The sequence below is a fragment of the Heliconius melpomene genome, chromosome 19, assembly GCF_056956725.1.
Source record: "Heliconius melpomene rosina isolate 202511_hmr_F chromosome 19, ASM5695672v1, whole genome shotgun sequence".
Lineage (NCBI taxonomy): Eukaryota > Metazoa > Arthropoda > Insecta > Lepidoptera > Nymphalidae > Heliconius > Heliconius melpomene.
The window spans coordinates 3122047-3144252 of record NC_140407.1 but is presented as its reverse complement, the minus strand read 5'-3'; the positions used below and the strand labels follow the sequence as shown (position 1 = coordinate 3144252).

General features: G+C 29.7%; 1 protein-coding gene and 1 long non-coding RNA gene across 6 annotated transcripts in view; one reads left to right on the top strand and one right to left on the bottom strand.

The window, feature by feature from the left end:
* Nucleotides 1-22206, bottom strand: part of LOC146528349 (uncharacterized) — a 162520-nt gene that overhangs the window by 70451 nt on the left and 69863 nt on the right. The gene's annotated exons all lie outside the window — the stretch shown is intronic.
* Nucleotides 7082-22206, top strand: part of LOC146528350 (5-hydroxytryptamine receptor 1-like) — a 75705-nt gene continuing 60580 nt past the window's right edge. Inside the window, exon 1 of the mRNA XM_085203120.1 lies at nucleotides 7082-7346. The gene's annotated coding sequence lies outside the window, so the exon portion shown is untranslated. The remainder of the gene's footprint in view (nucleotides 7347-22206) is intronic.

Below are 22206 nucleotides of genomic sequence, written 5' to 3'. Positions count from 1 at the left end.
CTTAGTTTATTTTTTTCTTACAACATACTATAACATACAATAGTTTAATACATTTATTATTTAAATATGTTCGCTGACTAAATCATTTCGATGCTTCCATAAAAGGTCATGATCGAGGTCAGCATTGTGAATAATTCTAATTTAATCAAACACGCTAAATCAAATAGATACATATGTATATGTGTAATATGTATATGTTTAATATTGTTACAATTTATGATACACTAACTGTTAAATTAATAATTAATTATTGATAGTACCTAAATATTTTAATTTGAAATTGTATTCATATTATTTTGCTTACTAGGATGACTAAAGCTGCGAATTTGAAATAGAAAAAATCAATGCATTAGAATACATATTTGGAGTTCAAAACATATATTCATTAAATATATAGAATATATGTAGGAAACAAATCTATAGAACTAAAAAAGTAAAGATTTTTATTTAAACATAAAGATATTGTATCGCCCTTTTTCACTATATACATAAAATTTAGAGCATTCCTCAAGACTCGTAGATCGTAGACCAAGAAAAATAGCTCCCAAAGGCATCATTTACGTTTTTTCCTCACTTATTCTCAATCTGAAACACTAGTCTTTCCTGTATCTCTAGCGCCCATCGCACTCAATATGGGCACGGTTGGGGATATAAATTGAAGCAAGTCCAGGTTAATAAACGTAAGTATCACCGGGTTCGAAAACTTCCGACGTTGCGGAAAATATATGGCCCGAGCAATGGCTACTGGCTACGTACAACAAAATACTTAAATGTTAAGTGCTTTTAGAAAAGATTTGCTGATTTTAAAATATTTTAATTATATTTTATAACGATTAATTAATTTGTGAGGTTAGGTTGTGGGCTCGATTCCCACTCGACGAAATGGAAAGCTATATTCATTTCTTGCAAATAAATTAAATATAATCATTCCTCCCACTAGAGATCGAACCCACAAGCATCTAGTCACAGCTAAATGCTGTTCCATTGCATCATAACGGCTTCTTCTATAATATTATAATCATTAAATTGTCTATTTTGCAAAGGTCAACCAATTAAAGGACATGCTATTAATTTTAAACAAAAATCGATTCACACCATGTGGAAAAATACGTTATAAATTACAATTTTATTACAAAAACAATGACTTTTGTTTACAGCATCATCGCGATCGTTTATTATCGGATCTCCTAAGTGCAGCATTAATTCTTCTCATCGAAAAACACTTTAAGTGTTTGATACATTCATAGTGCAAATTAAACGTAGGTTTACATAAAGATGTAAACAACTTAAACCATATTAGCAATGACAGACTTTTTAAATACATACGTTTGTTTTATTTCTCTTTTTTTTTTCATTTTCACGCATACTTCCCGGATGTAGCAGCATAGGAACCTAGTGTAAGACACTCGAGTGAGGATACATATAGGAGACACACGCTTGTGCCATTACTGGCCTCATTTTCTCCCTTCCCCTATGTTTTGATACTAAGTTCTCTTTGCCTTAAAATACATGTGAAACGTATGGCACAAAAAAATACATAGAAAATATTATAATGAAATATATCTACTTTAATTGATTTCAAAATCCCGAAGAATATTTTTATCTCATAGAATTAAATCAACGAGTCCCAGTTCAGTATTCAGAATGACTAACCACCAGAACAGCAAGTCTGCCAACTTTCTACCAGTGAAAGTGTCAAATGCATATTTATATATTTTTTTCTAATTGCAAAGATGGCTATCGATAAATATATTTAATTTTTATCTAAAGAAAATATGTAGATAAGATAGACTGTGTAATTATGTAGAGACAAATATATATACTCGTCTATACTAAAAACAATTTTAATTATTTGTTTGTTCATATAAATGAACGGCTTAATCTCTGGAACTACTGTCAAATTTGAAAAAAAGTGTTTCTAGCTGATAATCATATTCATATAGAAGACTATAGGATATTTAGTGGGCTTTATTATAGACAGACAGACATAATAACATAAGCTACGGCTCTAGGAATAAAAATTATGGATTTTATTTTTGATAATGTTGGGTGTTAAGTGGAAATTTTATGGCAATATTCTGATAACCCAACAAAGTCACGTGCGATAGTTAGCTTAAAAAATTAAAATAAAAAGTTATTTAAGAACTTTTATAATTTCTCAATAATATAATACATTACTTCGTTTATACTAATTACATTTAAATCACGCTATAATTATCGGTTGCTATCTCATTATGAGATCAATGACTTATTAATAACATAAACGTAATTAATTGGTGATCTGTAAAGTAAACTAAAGTGCTTGAAATTCAATGTCAATATTAATTAGAGACTTTTTCCTGCATATCAGGTTAAGCAGAAGTTAGGAAACTAGTGTCAAAACACTTCTTTCCCTACACTCCACCGTACTGTCAAGGCGAATGCCGGCAGACTAGAGTAGAGAAAATGCAAAATAATATTCTGAAACTTGGAGGAATTAATGCCATGGGTAGAGATCCAAACTACAACTATCACAATTTTAATAAGAGTTACCCAGCTGCTGCGATGTGCTGCGATGGGCTCAACGTCAAATAAGACAGTCGAGTTGATCTCACAAGGTTGCATTGCAATGTGGAGAACTTGTTCCCCCCTAAGATCAAATTACATTCTTTTTTTCTTCGTCTTTCAGTATTCTTCATATATTTTATTGTTAGTTCTTTTCTATTTTTCTCATTTACAGCTATCAGTTGCTATGTTCGGGTTAACCATTTAATGCGCGTTAAATTTGTCCAAAGTCCAGGGTAGCCAGAACATTTATAATTCTTATTCACTTACATAAAACAAAAATTAACAGATTAAATAAAAAAAATACAACAATATCTTTTTTATTTTGAATGTAGAGACTCCAGGTGGGTTTTCTATTACATAATGAAGATAATAACAAATCATATTCCAACAAAAAAACATTAATAACGTTTTTTATAAAATATATAATGTATATATTAATTAAAACGTCCATTCATTTAACAACCGTCCGTAACTACTTACATGACGGGTCATAGATTAAGGACGGTAGATAACGTATTTTAATGTTTGTTCATCGATTATTTATATCTAGTTGTATGTAGAGTTAATAGTTATTGTAATCACAAGAAGCTTATGATATGAAACGTTTTATTTTCGATAATAAAATTGTGATTAACTGGAGAAATTATTATATAGTACTTTTTTATATATATATATTTAACTAAATATAACATACACGTGGGCCTCACTTTTTTTTACTTTTCCATAATTATCAGCTTTGATTACATTTTATCTTTATCTGTTTCTTAAACTAGTCTTAAAACAAGAGATAATTATCTATATATTTAATTTATTTTTTCTATAATATGAATAATAAATTGTGTAGTCTTTTTTCTAGTTTTTACGCTCCTACTGAGCAATGTAGATAGAAATTATTTTTTCTGTCAAGTCCGTCTGTCGCTGCCAAGACAAACTTTTTGTCTACAATTTGATTTGTTCCTTCGTGTTTTCCATACAACGTGACATTGGCAAAATGAATTGTGCTCAACTGGCACGCTCGAAACGCCATATATCAAGAATTCAATTCAATTCAATTCAATTTGATTTGACTCTTCAAAAATTGAAAAATAGAAAATATCATATACTGACTGGTTTAAAAAATACGTTTCCACCTATCTATACATATCGTTTAAGTTTTCTCGTCACGAAAATATTATAAATGAATATGCAATGTTCCTATACGTTTGACAATGTCAAGGCTGTCGTAAAATTATCATGAGACCAAATCGTGTTACCCGAATATTATTATAATGCTTCTCATTAATTCTTACGACTATTATGTTTAGTCGGCTTATGGCTCAGTGAATAAACAACGAAAAAATTATGGAATGTCTTAAGCTATAGTAATTTGTTTAATAGAGTAAAATATTGTATTGACTCCTTCATGGTATAATGGATTTCTCGATTTGTTAGCACAGAGTACTGGATTGGGTTCAAAGTGGACATAAAATTAGCATCAGCAAAAAACATAAATAATAAATGTTACATTTTTTTTAAAATTTCACATGAGTAAAAATACACATATACAATGTATTATCGTTTATTATAATTGTTTATCATTGAAGGAATTTTTGATTAGAGACCATCCAGTTTAAAAAAAATGATTAAATTTATCGATAAATTAGAGAGATACAAGTGTCTTAACCATTTTTTTGAGTAAAATATTGCAATTTTTTCTAAATGTTGACGTCTCATTGAGTTCTGGATAAAATTATATTATAGTTCTTCTAAGACAAATCAAAATCCTCTAATGTCGATTTGAAGCAAACTTGTTTCCTTTTCAAAGGCAATTTAAAATTATATTATCTATTTATTATTTGTTATATATTTTTTTTGCTGATGCTATTTTTTTCTATGACGTTTACTGAGTGACAAATGACAAGTTGGGTGTTATTGTAATTACACTTATTTATATGCGTGGTCTCTAGTATGAAAATTGGCATAAAGTCCACACAAGCGAATTTGCGGCCACTAGTTAACATAAAATTCCATTTACACTCATCAATAAGTACAAAGTAAAAATAATCTCACGAATGACTTTATTTTTTCTCAATAAATAATTTATAATAAATAGGTGTTTGTCAAACGCCTTTGATTGTTTGATAAGGCTATACTAATATCGATATCGCATGTTTTACGAACACTTGACGGAACTTTTATTGAAGGCAGTGGAAATTGGTCGAGTTCTATGAATTGTTTTGTTTGCAATCAAACACGCTGAGGGCGACGCTCAATTTAGTACTTATCTATCATTTAGTTAATATAGTTTTATATTTATTAACTTTTATTTGTAGCCAGTCATGGCGTGGTGCAGGCGTATGTCTGTAAACGCGACAGGTTGTGGGTTCGATTTTCTACTTAAAGACATTAAATGTTTATTTTCGTTAATTCGCTCAAATATCGAGGCAAAACGCAATGTCTGCAGAATTTGGTGAATAGGAACGGAGTGCTTAACACTATGTTCCCTCTGTTTGCCCTTCTGTGTGAGGGATAACAGAGTAGGCAGTAAGAACTTAGTGCTAAGAGACTCTATTTCATACTCTCCGCTCTATTTACGGGACATCGCATATTGGGTGGCGGAATCTAACGCCGCATTTTCTTTTGTTACCAGAGCGAGCAAATGAAATTATTAAATAACTTATTCGTTCACAGTCAGATCGTATCAGAGTATCGGTGCGTCACAACCACCCCCATTCACATGTTATTTCTAATAAAAGACATATTTAATAAAAGAAATCCCACAACCAATATTTGCTCATAGTATTTATACTCAAATTTACCATTTATAATACAATTCTTGAAATGAAATCCTAATTCTTCTTCTTTGGGTGCCTTTTCAATTCTGAAGGGTGGCCCATAGCTTCCCAAAGTCTACTCTGTCCAATACTAAATGGAATAATTGATTAAGAAAACAAAGATTGAAAACTTGATTAACTTCCCGTATCCCACACATTCCTATGTGTGGGGTAAGCAGAAGGAACCTAGTGTTAAGACACTCCGTATCCCCTTTTCTGTCGAATTCTGAAGCATTGATTATAATCACGTAAATTTGCGCGCAGCTTACAAATTTTAATGCCTTATTTTCGTTGGTACGTGAAATAGCCCTAATAAAACCCTATTCCATTGAGAAACAATACGAGCTCTTTTCTTAGGCTCGGTAATTACTGACGAGTGTTTCTTTTTGGTACTTCAGCTTATTGTTCTGAAGAATACCTAGTGTATATATCTATAAAACCTAAAAAGGCTTTGTATAGCCTAAAACGAGATGAATGGTAAGGAAAGAGACGAAAATATGAATTTATTTATAGAAGCCGTTGTAGCTCTAAAGAAAATCTAAAGAAAAAAGAATTTTTTTTTCTTTCTCCTATAGTGGAAAACATTAATTTTATATGACATAGTGAGTTCGTTGATCGAAGATTTGTACGCATCGAAACGTCCTTTGTAAAAAAAATATTACAATAGAATGGATTATCATAGGCCAGCAGTGGCGCAGGGGCATAAAGTATGACTAAAATATTTAACATTCCTAAATAGGAATTCACTCTAGTATCGAGACTTAGCACGGCGTTGAGGTCCGCCACTCAACACGCAATGCCTCCAGAAATCGGGGAAAAAATGGGAAACGGAATATCTTAACATTACGTTCCCTCTGCCTCCCTCGCTGTATGCAGGATACAGTGTAATGCTAAAAAAAGTCACTAAGTCATTCTATGTTAACAAATCAAGAAAACCAATGAATATTATATTATAAACTACTAAAAATAACTACTAAAATGCAACGCAGTTACCACAATCTTATCTCTGAAGTACCATGTAAAAGACAACGAAATATTAATTGTTTGTATAATAATAATATAACTAAAATATTCCGAATAGTGTACAGTAATAAATTTTTATCTGAACGTTTAATTAAAGATAACTGACTGGACCTTATCTAGTAGATAGGCGAGTTGGTATGATTTTTTATGAGCTCATGCAATTGGCTCTTATTACTATTTGTATAATAGAATGATCGTTCATAAACATAAAATAATTATCATTTATTACATAATATTTTTATAATTTTATAGGTATAACGTATTAAATAATATTTAATATTAGTAATATAATATAATATGAGCAGTTAGCAAAAAACAAGTCCAGCAGCGGACGAAGACAGGCTAATGAGGATGATGATGATCATACCTTATAATATAGTGTGTTGCATAAGCCATTACAATTTATTGAGAAATAAAAAAATTATAACACTAATAGTTTAAAATTGTAGAGCTCTACTTTGTAACATACAGGAAATAATATTAAAAGAAACTAAAATGTATTTATACGAGTAGTTTTAGTTTCCATAAACGAACGAAACTTAAGCAATCACTTTATGTACTTTAAATTGCATTCAGTATATATATAAGATTAATATATAATAATATGAGTTTGCATAAAGATAATAATATAAGATATTGCATTATATTTTTTGAAAATAGCTAAGTTAGGGCTACAGCTATCAGCTACAGGTGCTCGCCGACAGCCGGCAGTTGCTTCGCGAAAACTCTACTCGATGGACGTCTGTATAGTGCTTCGCAATATGCCGAACCTACGACTTTTAAAATGGCCTTTGTAAATACAATATTGAAAGTGAAGTGTTGTGTATTTAAAATATATATTGTGACTTAAACTAAGTTAACTTTTTAAGTTTTGAGTTACTTGGAGTTTTAATTTTTTGAGTGTACAAGAAACTAATTTGTGATTTTTGGATAATGTACTTGGAAGCTACGTATGATAACAATGTAAGTTTTTTTTAATTGTTATTTTAATTTAATAATATTATAATTAAATGATTTAATTTATTATTTCTTGGATGTGTAAATTGGTATTACAGTTTTGATTATTTATTTGAATTTCAATAAAAAAAATAAAAGGTATACAGTACTAAAATTTTAAACATATTATAATTAGAGCATAATTAATGTGACACAGAATATTTTATTCAAAGCCAGTTTCTATTAAATTGGTAGAGTCGTCATTTTTATAACTTTATTGCTTAGAACATTTATACGATGTTTAATATAATTTAAAATTGGTAAAAAAACGTCAATTTGTTCTAATCTTTATACGTACAATATTATAATTAATTTATCTAAATAGATTTTTTTTGGAATGTAAAATTTAAAAATGTTCTTTTACTTACATATGTAGGAAGTGTTAAGAATTTTCGATGTGGTAGTAATTTACATAATTAAACGATTTTTATTAATGACACGCTGATAAAAATAAAATAACAGAATAGAAATTCTGTTCACATTTAGTTAGTATTTTATAAATATTTATATGTAAAAAAATACTTATAGCTAAAGAGCTTTATAGCTTTATACTTTTCATATATTACGTATATGAGTAATATTTCTTGTATTAATTGGAAACTAATATATAACAATGCCGTAGAATCGGTAAGATGCCAGATTGTTGCCCTTGGCTCGAACTATTTTTCATATATTTCGTACGTTGATCTATACGGGAACAGCGTCGTAAATCATTTTCATCCATCAGGTTAACCGAAGGTTAATGTTAGATTTTATTTTAAACACACCTGTATCAGTTTCAAAATGAAGTCTGGTCTAACAAAAATAGTATACTGCTTTTTAATAAATAAAAACTTATTTATTATTGTGATAAATCGCGAGTTATATGTACTCGTAGCTTTTGCCAATTTTTTATAGTGTGGCCTGGCCTCATCGGAGGCTAGAAAATTAAATATTTTATATTTTCATTTTCTCGTTCCGGTAATGAGGAAAAGTCCGGCGTAAAGTTATGCTTCATAATACGGCCTCTAGAATGCGGTGGAAAGTGGGGAACGAAAGTGTTTTAACGGTCTCTACGTACCTCTTTCTCTACGGTCTCTTCTGTACGGTCTCTACATACCTCTCTCGTCTCGTCCACTGACACCGACTTTATATACACTCTCGGGGGGTCCTCATGGTTTTTACGTGACCTTCCTCCAGTATCTGAGTATCATATTATGTGAGTTAAATACGACGAAAAGTGTTATTATGCAAATAATATAATATAGACTTAATACAAATTCAAATTTAATATTGTTTCCTACAATTTGACATAATAATAGAATACAAATGATAATTAATGAATAGATATTAAAATATAATAAAATAGAAAAAGCAGTTTTAATATTCTACCGCATAGCGCCGTAGGCAAAAGGAACCTAGTGTCAACAATTTTAGTTCTGACGTAACTCAACGCCGCGCAAACAAAACAAATAAAATTATAAATTACGTAATTATTAATCATAGAAACTATCAACACAATATGTTTAGTGATTATCACATAAATTCTTATTTTTTATCATTGAATCAGATACGAGCCAGAAGCACACAGAAGCATTAGGCTGTTTAAATATTGATTAAGTCTAAGTCATAATGATTTATTCATTTGTTATGTTTCGAAAAGATAAAAAAAAATATCTAAAGTATTTAAATTATAATTATTTTGTTATAATCACTGATAACATTGCTAGTTGTTTATTTCTATTTTGAGGGGAAAATATGACATAAATCTTATAATTTTAAATCTCTATTATTGTTTATGCTTATTTGTGACGCAGTCGTGATGTGCTTAGGCCCGCATTTATAAATCGTTTTCAAGTCTGAGTTCGATCTTGAGATGCCGTTCTCATTCATACATATATAATTTATGAATAAAAATGGCATTTCTAGATCGATCTCAGACTTGAGAGCGGTTTATAAATACGGGTCCTAGTATTTTATTAGTTGCTCAAACAAAAGCGCGACAGCTGTTCCCACTGATGAGCCCGCAACATAAAATAAAATGTTAAATATTTGATGCGCAAAGAAGTAAGGCGTAAGCGTTTTTCTCCCTATATATCTAATGAAATATGTTAGTCGATAAGGTTTTCACGTTTTAGTATAAGGAATTATATTATTCAAAGTGAAAATTTGTTGAAAATGCTGAGCCCCTGGACGATTGATGAAGGAAATTATTTTTTATTTGATATTTTATTTTAATTTTTGTTTCAAATTATAAATTTTATTTATGATGTAGGTATCAAAAATAATCTTTCACTCCAAATAGTAAATTTTCAAGAAAAAAAAAAAAAAAAAAAAATAATAATAATAATAATAATAATAATAATAATAACTTTATTGACTTTTACAAACAACTTAGCTTAAGTAAACATAAGTTTTAGATACAAACATAGGCTAAACAACTATAAAGAAAAGTTTAAAGATTTCCTCTGTATCCGGACTAGTTGCCTGTATTCCGGTATACAGCGCCCATCCCCACAAGAAAATTTTATAATTAGCCTGTTGAAAAATATAAATGTTCAACAATTAGCCTCTAGTGTAAAAAATAAAATTGTATACTAAACAGATCAGTTTTTAATTAATATAAGATCAGTATTTAATATTGAAATATGTTTTCATGCGGAAAATAGGTTGCATTTATAGAAAATATAGACTATAAATCAATCAAATGGAATATAAGCCGAACTATCCCTTACTTCTAGTTCACTGGAGTTGTATTACCAACATAAATCTATCCCCATATCCCATTTAGAGTTATAACCGACTTCAGAAAGGAAGTAGTTCTCAATCCGCCTGTGTGCTCTTTTTGTTTGTTTGTTTGTTACAAGATTACTCCGTCAATTATGAATAGATTGTGACGGTTATTATTTCGTCACACTTCTAAGGTGGTAATAAATACCATTTATATATAATACTAGCGGACGCGCGCAGCTTCGCTTGCGTATTTAAGGGTGAATTCTAATAACCCATGAAACATGTGTTCAATGAAATATTTTTAAGAGTCTAAATATCAAATTTTATAAAAATCGGTGGCGATTTAAGAATTTTCCCATACAAACTTTCAACCCCTTATTTGCACCCATAGGGGGTGAATTCTAGAAAACCATGAAACATGTGTTTAATTATATACGTCTAAGAGTCTGAATTTCAAATTTTAAAAAATTGGTGACGATTTAAAAAATACCTATACAAACTTTCAACCCCTAATTTGCACCCTTAGGGGGAGAATTCTAGAAAACGATGAAACACGTGTTCAATTAAATACTTTTAAAAATCTAAATTTCAAATTTTATAAAAATCGGTGCCGATTTAAATTTTTTTTCATACAAACTTTGAACCCCTATTTCACCCCTTTAGGGTTAAAATTTTTCAAAATCCCTTCTTAGTGGATGTCCAGATTACGAAAGTAAACTTTTGTCCAAATTTAACGTTTCTACCATCAGCGGTTAAGGCTGTGCGTGCGTCTTACCTCAGTCAGTGAGGACAAGTCCTTTTATATATATAGATAATATATATTCAAATTTGATTAGAGCCTTACAGAGGCAAATTTTTCTACATTTTTATGCAAGTTTGTATGTACTTACGTACGAATATATTGAAGTCTATTTTTTTTATTAAATATATTATTACACGTTTTAGATAATTTAGTCTACTATATATTTATCGAATTAAACCTAGGTTTACTTCTTTTACATTTTAAGCCTGTTTTAGACACCTTATTACAATAGCGTTAGATAATTTTCGTAATAATACACAAAATAGTGAATATTCCTCACAATAACAATAATAATCGACACTAATTATGCCAAAATATACGCGCGCACGTCACAATGATGTGTTGAATACTGAACGTAATTAGGAAATTCAATTCATAGTTGGTCTTGTATGAGTTATTACGATTTTAGTACATGTTCATTTGTTCTATTTACAAAATACAATAGTATTCTAAAATTTTATGTAAAAAAAATCTTTAGATTCACGCGTTACCCCATATAGCAGACTAAACAGTACGGTTGCCAGATGGCTGGGAAATCCTGGTTTGTCCCGGAATTTTGTGTGTTGTCCCGTGCCCACTAATTTCACTTTGCTGTCCCGGAATCCATAAACATTATTATTGTTCAATTAAAGCTTAATAGGTATTTTGACCTCAAAAAGGTAATTAAAAATTAAAACTACATTTATATAGCACAATTCACTTAATTAAAAAGAATATCACAAAAATAATTTTCAATTAACAGTTCTAGGAACGGACACCAAGACTCTGATTCTGTTTGAAGCCTCAGAATATAGTGTAAAATACTCTTTTCTCCATTTTCGTCTGAATGAGATATATTGATGTACTGCGACATGTTGAGCGCTTAAGACTTATTTAGCTATAGCAAAGAAATAAAGATAATTCACTATGCCGCATGTAGACTAACCAAACAACAACCAAAGAAAATCATATCCATAATATATAGGAACAACTATCGTACCGTAAATTTGCATATAATGTCTGTAATATAATGTCTGTGTTTAAATAATCAAAAAGAAATTGGTTAATAATAGATAATATTTATTATTGTATTGTATCGTGTAGTGCATAGCGACGGACTATAGAATAGATAATAGATAGATAGATAGATAATTAGATATGATATAGACAATTATGTTATAAAAGATAAAATATTTGTAAATGCTGTAATGCTGTAATTATTTTTTTTCCTCAAATATTTTAATTCGATACGCGTTAATTATTATGTCTACTATTTTATATCAAAAAATTTGGTATGTATATATTTGTTTACACTATTATTTATTAAAGCACAACCTGTCTGGGATATAAACAAAAATACAGTTTCGGACATTATCCGGAAAAGCCGTCTTGACCTAAAGCTCAAGAGATATGGAATTAAAAAAAAATCAGCTTCACGCTCTATACCGCACATAACCAGAGCGAACCTAGTGTTAAGACACTCCCTTCTCTACTTAGAAACGAAATAGTCAACTAAAATAAAATAAACGGAGTAATACGCTGAAAGATGATATTTACGGGATTGTAAAACACACGATATTATATTTTATAGTCTACGCAGAAAAAGTTGCATATGACGACTAGTTCATTATAAAAAGCAAAGGTTGCTTGACTTCGACTATATATAGATTCGCAAAGTTTTGTTAAATATGAATACGAATACATTGCTATTGTTTACTAAATACTTAGCTACCGACTTTATATTGTTTTAAATAGCATTGCTTTTTGTGAACAAAGGTGAAGGGCCAAATTTTAAATATATTTTTTAACATATATTTAAGAAATATAAAATCGTTGTCAAGCATCAGTGTAGTGAAATAGTGCCATGGTTTATAGCCATTTCCATTTAGGGAAATTATTATATTTAAATTATCTACAATCACTTGCATTAGTATAAGGAAAAAAACTTTTTGTTCCAATCAACAGTAAATGTCTTCAATAATGAAAAGAAACTGAAGAACGGAATGTGTTAACACTAGGTTCTCACATCCTATTCTACCATATCCAACTTATTTAAGCAAAACACACTAACAAAAAAAACATGGACGATCAAAATCTGTGGCGTACAACACCTAAAAATAACAACAAAATAATAAAAAACATACCTTTTTGAAAAAATAAATGAAACACTACCACTACGATATTTTCTAGTACTTTAAAAAAATATTTTAGTCTAGTCCAAAGAGCTATTGAAATTGAGTTTCCTATCGACACGCACGGATCTTGAGCTTGGAAAAGATTTATTTTCATCCAATGCCAACACTCTTTTAATTAGTCAACGTCCGTCGGATATCGTCTTTCTAGACATTTTCTACCAGATTTCTTCTAAAATCCATGTATTTTTAAATATATTACGCTGCCTGCAAAATTAAATAATGAAATACGTTTTGTTAAAAGGGGACACTTATTGCCTCGTACGTGATTGAAATCTTTAACTTTTTACTCAGAATTATTTAACTTTATATACTAAAGCAAATATTTAGAATTATTTAAATTAATAATAACTATTATCTTTCACTGTTTCCCAAATATGGCATGATAGGCCGAAATAGACAATTAAGAAGACACTTCGTTACTCTTTGTCTTATTACCAGAGAGAAGAAACTAATATGATGAATCTTCGAGTGGTAAACGAACACTTAACTGTTGCGCTGGCAGCCAGATGATGTACCCTAAAGGCTTGGTTATAAATAATAAACACATTAATTAACCTCCATTAATATTTAATATTTATGAAGAATTAAAAGTGCATTTAATTTAATTTTAAACTATGCAACATTATACGTGAGAGTTTTAATATTCAAAAGCACATTAAATTACAAGTAATTATTATTTGTAAGCATTATTCAACTATAATTAATAAATTTATAATATTATATTTTCATTCATAGTGATTAGGTGATATTTGAAGCTTGGAGCTTTGTCACGTATTATAGCGACGGATGATTGTGGGTTCGACCCCCTGTTAGAGTAATTACTAATTTTATTCCATTTCCAAATTATTTTTGACATGAAATAGTATATTAATTACATCGAGGAAATGAAATATTTCATGTTTTCATTTCTTCGCTCTGGTATCGCGGCGCGGCGTAGAGTTTCGCCACTCAACACGTAATGTCTCCAGAATTCGGCGGAAAGTGAAAAGCGAGTGTTAATACTAGGCTCCCTCTGCATAGCCTGCTATGTGCGGGATACAGCGTGAAGCTTACTGATATGCATATGCATATGAAATTGCTTAGAAAACTGAATCAAGGACTTTAATTTGTTAATTCCCATAAAATTATATTTTACATTTAAATCTCATTAATTAACTTGATTTATTAAAAAATCACGAAAAGGGTAATACTTCATTAATTATGTTTTAAATTAAAGGTTCTCTCCTGCGATTACCTTCGATTAATATCTATACACTTTTAATATTATTAATTTAATGAACTTTGATTTAATGATTTAATTGAATAAAAAAAGAATATTTTGTCGTTAATAGTTTACTTCAGTCGAATATTTAAAATTAAAAAATTAAATCAGGTGCCGAATATTTAATGTAAATATAATATTTAATATACATATTTACACAACTGAAAAAATCGAGCTAGTCCAATAAAACGGAATGCCAAATACTACAGTTCTTTTATTTCTATCAATATTTTTAATAATTTAATAATATAAAAAAGGAGCGTCAAGCTAGCGATAGCACAAATATTACCCTAAGTTAGAATCGAACCTGCAATAATTTAGTTTACAATCACAAAATTCAGAATAGCTTCAATAAATCCTTTTACAATCTTCCATTTAATTGCTGTGAACGACATATACTCGTAGTACAGCTGTATAGAGAGAGTACAAGATAGATTAATCCTAAATACTAGGTTGCCTGCGGGAAGGCATTAGTGGGAATGTCTACAAGCATACATGGTTCGAAAGCTTGTAATAATTGTTCTAAACAAATAATTTAATTTGATTTTGTTTAAGATTTGTTAGGTTTTTTCTAAAATTATATAACATTGTAAGTAGGTTTCGTTAAGTTAGTAGGTTCACGATTTTTCTCGTAAAACAGAGTGTTGTTAAGACCCGTTACCAACTTTTCGCCGCAACTCTACGCGGCGCTTTCGAACGAAGAAATTAAATAAATATTCTCCTTTTCCCGAGTGTCAATCGAACCCACGACCTTTAACTTAAACCTTTAACTTAAGTTTTATATATATAAATTATAAACTATTCTTTAAGTAATTTTTGGCTTAATGATATAAGATGACAATTAATTCATTTTTATTTAACATTTTTGCTAAGTATACAATTGTGAAAACTTGTTTACAACTTTTAATATTTTTACTTTTAGTATGTTAATGTATGTAGGTACATTATTTTCCTTTTTTTAGCTTCTCGTTCCGTATTCCGCGCATAGTAGGGTAGGCAGAGGGTGCCGAATTCGGGCAGCAATGCATGTTGAGTGGCGGAACTCAACGCCGCCTTTTGCCTTGACAAAGTGAAAAAATATTATTTCAATTCCTCGAGTGGGAATCGAACCTACAACCTGTCGCGTTTACACGCACACGCTTGTGCTCTGCGTCACGACAGGCTTCCATTAAAATCTCATATTATCAAGTACTTAAATTACACAAATAAATATTTAACGTCATCACTAATTTTGTTCATTCTCGGTATAGCAACTGCCTCTCACAAGTTTTTTGCTTGGTAAATAGTTTTTGCGTTATTATCAATGATGAATATTCAAATACCGTATGAACATATAAAGCAAACAAAATGTGTTATTACAGATGACTGTCTCGACTTTGGAATTTTTTATATTGTTATAAAAAATTGTTACCTTATATTTTATTTGAGAAATTAAGACAGACTCATACTAAACTTAAAATTATGGTAAATATATACTTTTTTCATACGGTGATTGGTATAGGTCTGACTGTAAACCCAATGGTTGTGGATTCGATTTCCACTCTTATAGACAAATATCTCGATAATCCGAGGAAAATAGCGATATTCCTATACTGCTATAAGTGATAAAAGGGGTGAGAACTCTGTTAAAATATAAAACATGTGGAATTAAGACTATCTTAATTTCAACCAGGTTTGTATCAAAACAGTCCATGCATAGCAGGTATATCCATATTCATTCGACGATTTAAAAATAGTTTAAAAAAATATTTAGTTTAATATATATTATTTTAATTTAAATTTGAACTACACCGACCTTTCTATGTCTCAAATATTATCATAATAAAAATCTAATCGACACTCAACAACGGAAATACCCGTACAGTGGTCGTGATAGATACGAGTACCTTGTATCTTAGATTCGAATCGATTATGTTATCCATATGTTACGTTATCTTGACAATATTTGTACTCTATAAGTACGTTGTAGAGTTGATTGACTAGCTCGATTTAGTGACGTGGAAAACCTATGTCTAATTTAGTATTTCATATACTTATGATTTTTTTTTGATGCATTTCAAGTATTATGGCATAGGCTTTATGTAAATATTAAGGTACATACGTTTAAAACGTTATCGAAAACTTAAAAAAAAAACAAAAATTAAAAAGTTAGTTTTTTCAATTTCCCGTTTTATTCCGCATGTAGCACGGTAGACACAATTTTTGAAGTATTGCGTGTTAGGAACTCAACGCCGCAGTTTTTCCTTGATATCAGAGCAAAGACGAGGATATATTAATAAATAATAATATTCACTTTTCTGTTATTTAAAAAAAATACTTGTTTCCTATCGCCGTACTTTGAGTAACCAAACCTAGACATTATATTTTTCATATAAATCTTCCATTGTAGTGAGAACTAGTGACTTTCTAGCCTATCAATAACTTTAACAAGCGAATTAAGGTAAATAAACATGTGTTCAGTTAGAATTGTAAATATTAGTATTTATATGCCGCTTTGTGAATACAGTGAGTGATGTGAACAAATATATTTACCTACAATTATTTAATTTACTGAAAATACAATCACTATTTTTGTATAAATTATGTTTCAAAAGGGCTTTCAAATTCAATTGACCGATGTAAAAATGAATATAAAATGAAGCTTGGCGCTATATAGAATATGTAAAGTAAAGTAAAGGCAGTATTGTTGAATTACCTACGGCATGTTTGATTTCTAATCCGATAAACATATATTCTAAATTTTATAAGTATTTAGAATTAAAACAAATTTTCAATATTTGTAAAATTTATAAAAATAATAAAAAAAATATCGTCCCATTTTCAAGGAAAGCAGTTTTTAAGACAGTTTATAAAAATCATATACTCACTTTTTTACTAGATATATGTACTTGTTAGCTACTAGGAATAGTGAGGATAGCTGGCCAGGGATCGCTAATTCATTCCTCGTATATAAGAAGGTTACTTAATTGCTGTAATTTTTTTAACTTTTCTGTTATTTTTTTTAGATTTACTCTCATTCACCTGCACGTAGCAGTTATATTTTTTTCCACCTTTTATCATCACGACATCGACATAGGTACATTTAAATGATTATACATTCATTGGTTATTTATTTTACATGTTTAAATATTGATTCAAATATAACGTCAGAAGTTGAAGGACATTCTGTCTTAAAATTTAAAATAATCACACGAATTTAAAAATAAAACAAGGCCAATATTTTTTTATTATTGAGGAAAACTTAAAATAGTCAAATTTTAATACAGTTAACTAACAAGTTTAGTTTTATCTAGGCTTTGGGTTTTATCGATGAATACAAAAACTACAATTAAAGAATAAAAGGGAAATGTAATTCTATACTAAAAACACATATTAAAGTGAGACAATTTATATATATTATATTTAAAATAATAACTTTTTATCTGAAATAATATAAAATAAAATATTTTAATAAAGCTATTATCCTTACTTGCCTTATAAAAATCCGTTCGTAAGTCCCACATCATACATCACCAGGCTCAGGTAGCGGAAATATCGCTCATCGATCTCTTCATGGCGTACATATAACATACCTGTACATACTCGTATACAGGTACAGGTAGTGTCTAGGAGGACGTGTCGACCGCAATAATGTTGTGGACAGGTGACAATTTTCTGTGTTTACTTTACTGTTATACATATTTAGTGTTCATTTGTTAAAAGTTTAAGTTTTTGATTGAAATTATTTTTTTATTTCAAACAATAAAACTAAATTTGATAATATGTTTAGAATTGGCGGAGTTAATCTTGGCTTGCAATAATCAAAAAATAAAATTTAAATATTCCTTTTTGACCCATGCTCCCAGGCAACTATATATTATTAAAAAATAAATTGCGATGCGAACGACAAGTGACGGCAACGATGTTCGGGTGTAAATGAACTTTTAAAATGTATTAACAGCCTAGCATCGTTATATCACGTACTTGAAAAAATTACTCGTGACAAAAGACATATTTTTAGCTTCTTCATGTTTTTATACAATAGAGAGATATAAGTGTTCATTTATTTATTTTTTTTATATTGCCGCTCAACAAATAGTGGTACTAAGTTCTAATAGATCTACGACTTGTATATGCTAGTCAATTACAAATTTTAATTATTTTATTTATATAAATAAATATAAAAGATTAATAAGTTTATGTAATGATAATATGCTAAAAGCATTTTGTAATCATATTTCCTTCACACATTAATCATTGATAATATTAAGATTGATTTATTTATGATCGACACAGTGATGTTAAGAATAGAATTATTAAAATGCTTCTATGGCTATTCATGTTATCATAATAAAAATATCCAATGTTACAGAAATCTAGAAATATTTAAGTGTTACTTTATTTATTTTTGTGGCCGTCATGGCGCAGGAACGCAAACGTGCGACTTCTTTCAACGGTTGTAGGTTCGGTGCTCACTCGTGGAAATGAAATAATTTACTATTTTCATTTCTTTCTCTTAACACTAGGTTCCTATGGTCCTTAAAAAATATATAATATTCTTCCATAGTTTTTATTTTTTAATAAATTTATGGGCAAAGATCATAGAATAACGTTAAGAAAAGCAGATTTTTAAAAAAAATATTTATAAAGAAATGGCTGAGCAAGTACACCACTCTTTGAGGCAAGTGAAAAAAAAAGAAAAAATATTTGTATTAGACGTAACTTGAAGCTGTATTTGAATAATTTTATCTTATTTCCAAGAGAATTCCACTTGAGATTTGTTTTATCGCTGAATTGGTTTAACTTACGTGTTTGGGACTGATATTAATATCAATTTTGTGAGCTTTCCTTGTTTTTATGGGGGCTCCGAGTTACTCGTACGTTGGAGAGACGCCAGCCTGCGATTTATAGTTACTTTACTTACTAGAATGTGTAAACCCTTTTCGATTGGTAGCCTATTCGAGTACTATATTTATTATTGAAGCTAAACCTTAAATAAACAGGACTTTTGTATATCAATTAAAGATAATTTAGCTTAAATGGTACAAGAAAGGAATTAACTACTAACAAATATAATTGATTATTAATTACTATATATTGCGTTTTTATTTCTATTTTTCTTTAAAAAATATACGTTTGTATTTTTGTTGAAAAAAAAAGGTTACTTTCTTTATAAGTAGTACTTATTGGTCCACAATTTTCGACTCTTAAACGAAAATAGTTTAGTCTGTTCGGACTGAAAGAAATTATTATGTGTCCTTGATGTAAAAAATTCTAGACACATTTTGTGTGAATATCATTTTTATGGATATCAGATTGTCTTTTTATTTGAACGCAGAATGTTTTTTGTTATATGAACAAGTGAAGGTCGCTTTTACTTTAGTACATCAAAACATATATAGCGGATTCGCCCGCTTGAACTGTACGAATATTTATGAAATTATTTTCAGTTTTAGTAGACTTAAAATACATTAAGTACGGCTATATATAGCAGAATAGATGGGTAGACTGAAATAACCCAATGCCAAGAACACTCTGTTCTCCACGTTTTATTTGGCTTAGACATTATGTGTTAAATAGCGATACTCAAACTCAATGTCGCAGCTTGTTTTAGCAGACCAAGAGAATGAAAACAATTTATTGCAGCGAATGGGGGTCGAACCCACAACTATCGCGTTCACAGTCAGATTATCTCTGTCTCTCTATCTACTGGAGTCTGGTGCCCTATGCAAAATACAGCGCGAATTTAGAAAACATAAATTTTGTTGATAGTTATCATTAAACATAAACTGTGTAATCACATTGCAAACAAACTGTTTCACCCAGTAATGGTCTTTTATAATTAAAATGCATTCCAAAGTCCGGGAACTGTGAATAAATTAATTATTCAAATTGACTTGTATAGAAATTCGCATATTAACCGTACTATTTACGTTTATTTCATGTAAAAGACACAAATTTCTAGCTTTGCGGCCAATGATGTTGACACTAGTTTATTTTACTGATTTTAGTTAATAAATGAATGTTTGATATAATAGATAGGTTTTATGTTTTACGTAATAGTTAAATTTAACTGAGAATTTAATCTTTAAACTGGGCGTGCTTAGGTAATTTAGTATGTAGGTTCCTTGTGGAGAATGTAAGTTTCTGTTTATATATACGTATCGATATTATTCAGAGAATATGGTTTATTATACTATTTACCGGTTACTGTCAAGTAAATAGTTTTAAGTCCAGTTACGTTCTAATTTTTCTTAAGTGTAAGAAGTTTAGCTTTAGGCTCTGTCCTACAGAGTGTAGGCATAGGGAACCTGGGAATCTAATAATAAGACAATTCCCCTTTTCCACCGAACTCTCGAGGCACTGCATATTAAGTGGTGGCACTCTACGTTCCTTCTGATTTTTTAAATTTAGTAAATGACATAATGTCAAAAGCTAATCGGTTCGGTTCGGTTCTTTATTTATGGCGCTTCGAGCGTGCCAGTTGAGCACTATTCACTTCGCCAATGTCACGTTGTATGGAGAACACACAAAGGAGGTTGTACGGTAAAAAAGAGATTATATTACACGATAGGAGAATGCATGTCAAAAAGAGTCCAGTTAAAGTGTTGCCTTCACCTATAAAATAAAAAATCATAAAATAAATATATACATGAACATGAGTTAGTAGTAAATAGTATTTTACAAATATATTAATTTATAGTTTAATATTATTATATCTAATATATTTACATAAAAGCTAATCTATTATATTAGAGAATATGTCAGAATATGTCAGAATATGTCGACTATAATTTGTGGCTAAAAACATTGTTCTGCTAATTGATAGCACTAAATCAATTATTTGTAAATTACAGGGCAGTGCTAAATTGAAGCGGTCGGTGCAACGAAATTGGGCTTCATTAGTGCTATAAAAATAGTATGTAAATTTAATAGATACTGTGGACGTAGTGGTTTCTTCATAATTAGATCGAATGAGACAAGGTTGATGTCATCAGGTCTGGGGCAGTGGGTGCTATAACTGTACACGCGATGGTATAGTGTTCGATTACCACTTGGGCTCTGGTAAAAATCAGGTTAATTATCGATATTCAAAATGAAAAGCTGTGTTCTTCGTTTTTTGAACGTTAATTTACGTTGCTTACGGGTATGGATTTCGTTAAAAAAAATGTTAATTTTCTTTTTGTAAATATATATTAAAGAAATAGGAAGAAAACATAGTGAAAAATAATTCCATTCTGTACTCTCCGCCAATTTAAAGTCATTGAAACCATTGTATTGCAGTTTGCTATGCCATTTAATTGCATTTTATTTCCATTAGGTGCCAAACTATTGGAAACAAAATCAAATTTTTAAATTGCAAATTAAAACGTAGATATATAGTTTAGATATATTTATATTTTTTTTTAGCTTAGCGTTGTATATTGCATATATCAAGATAAGCAGAGATAACCTAATATTAAGACACTCCGTTTCCCACTTTCCGCCCATTGTAGAGAAAGTACGTGTTGAATGGTGACACTAAACACTACCATTTTATTTGTTGACTCTGAATCGAACCCACAATATAAAATATTTAATTAAAAAATAACTGTACAGCTTAGATGAGGTTAAAATGTCATATTACCATATATAAAAACATTTATAATATATTTCCGAGATAAAAATTAGACTATAACTATATGACGTCCCAATAATGTTTACTCGAGCAATTGCTGGCGCGACGTTAACCAATAATGTATGTATACTAATATTTGTGATACGCAAATGTATCTTATAATAGGTATATCTTACATTGTAGGTTATTAATAGAAACGAAAGAAATAGAAAATCTAGTACTTTAACTAATTTCAATTAGAATATCTTTTCTAAAGTATAAAAAAGTTCTAAAGTATAAAA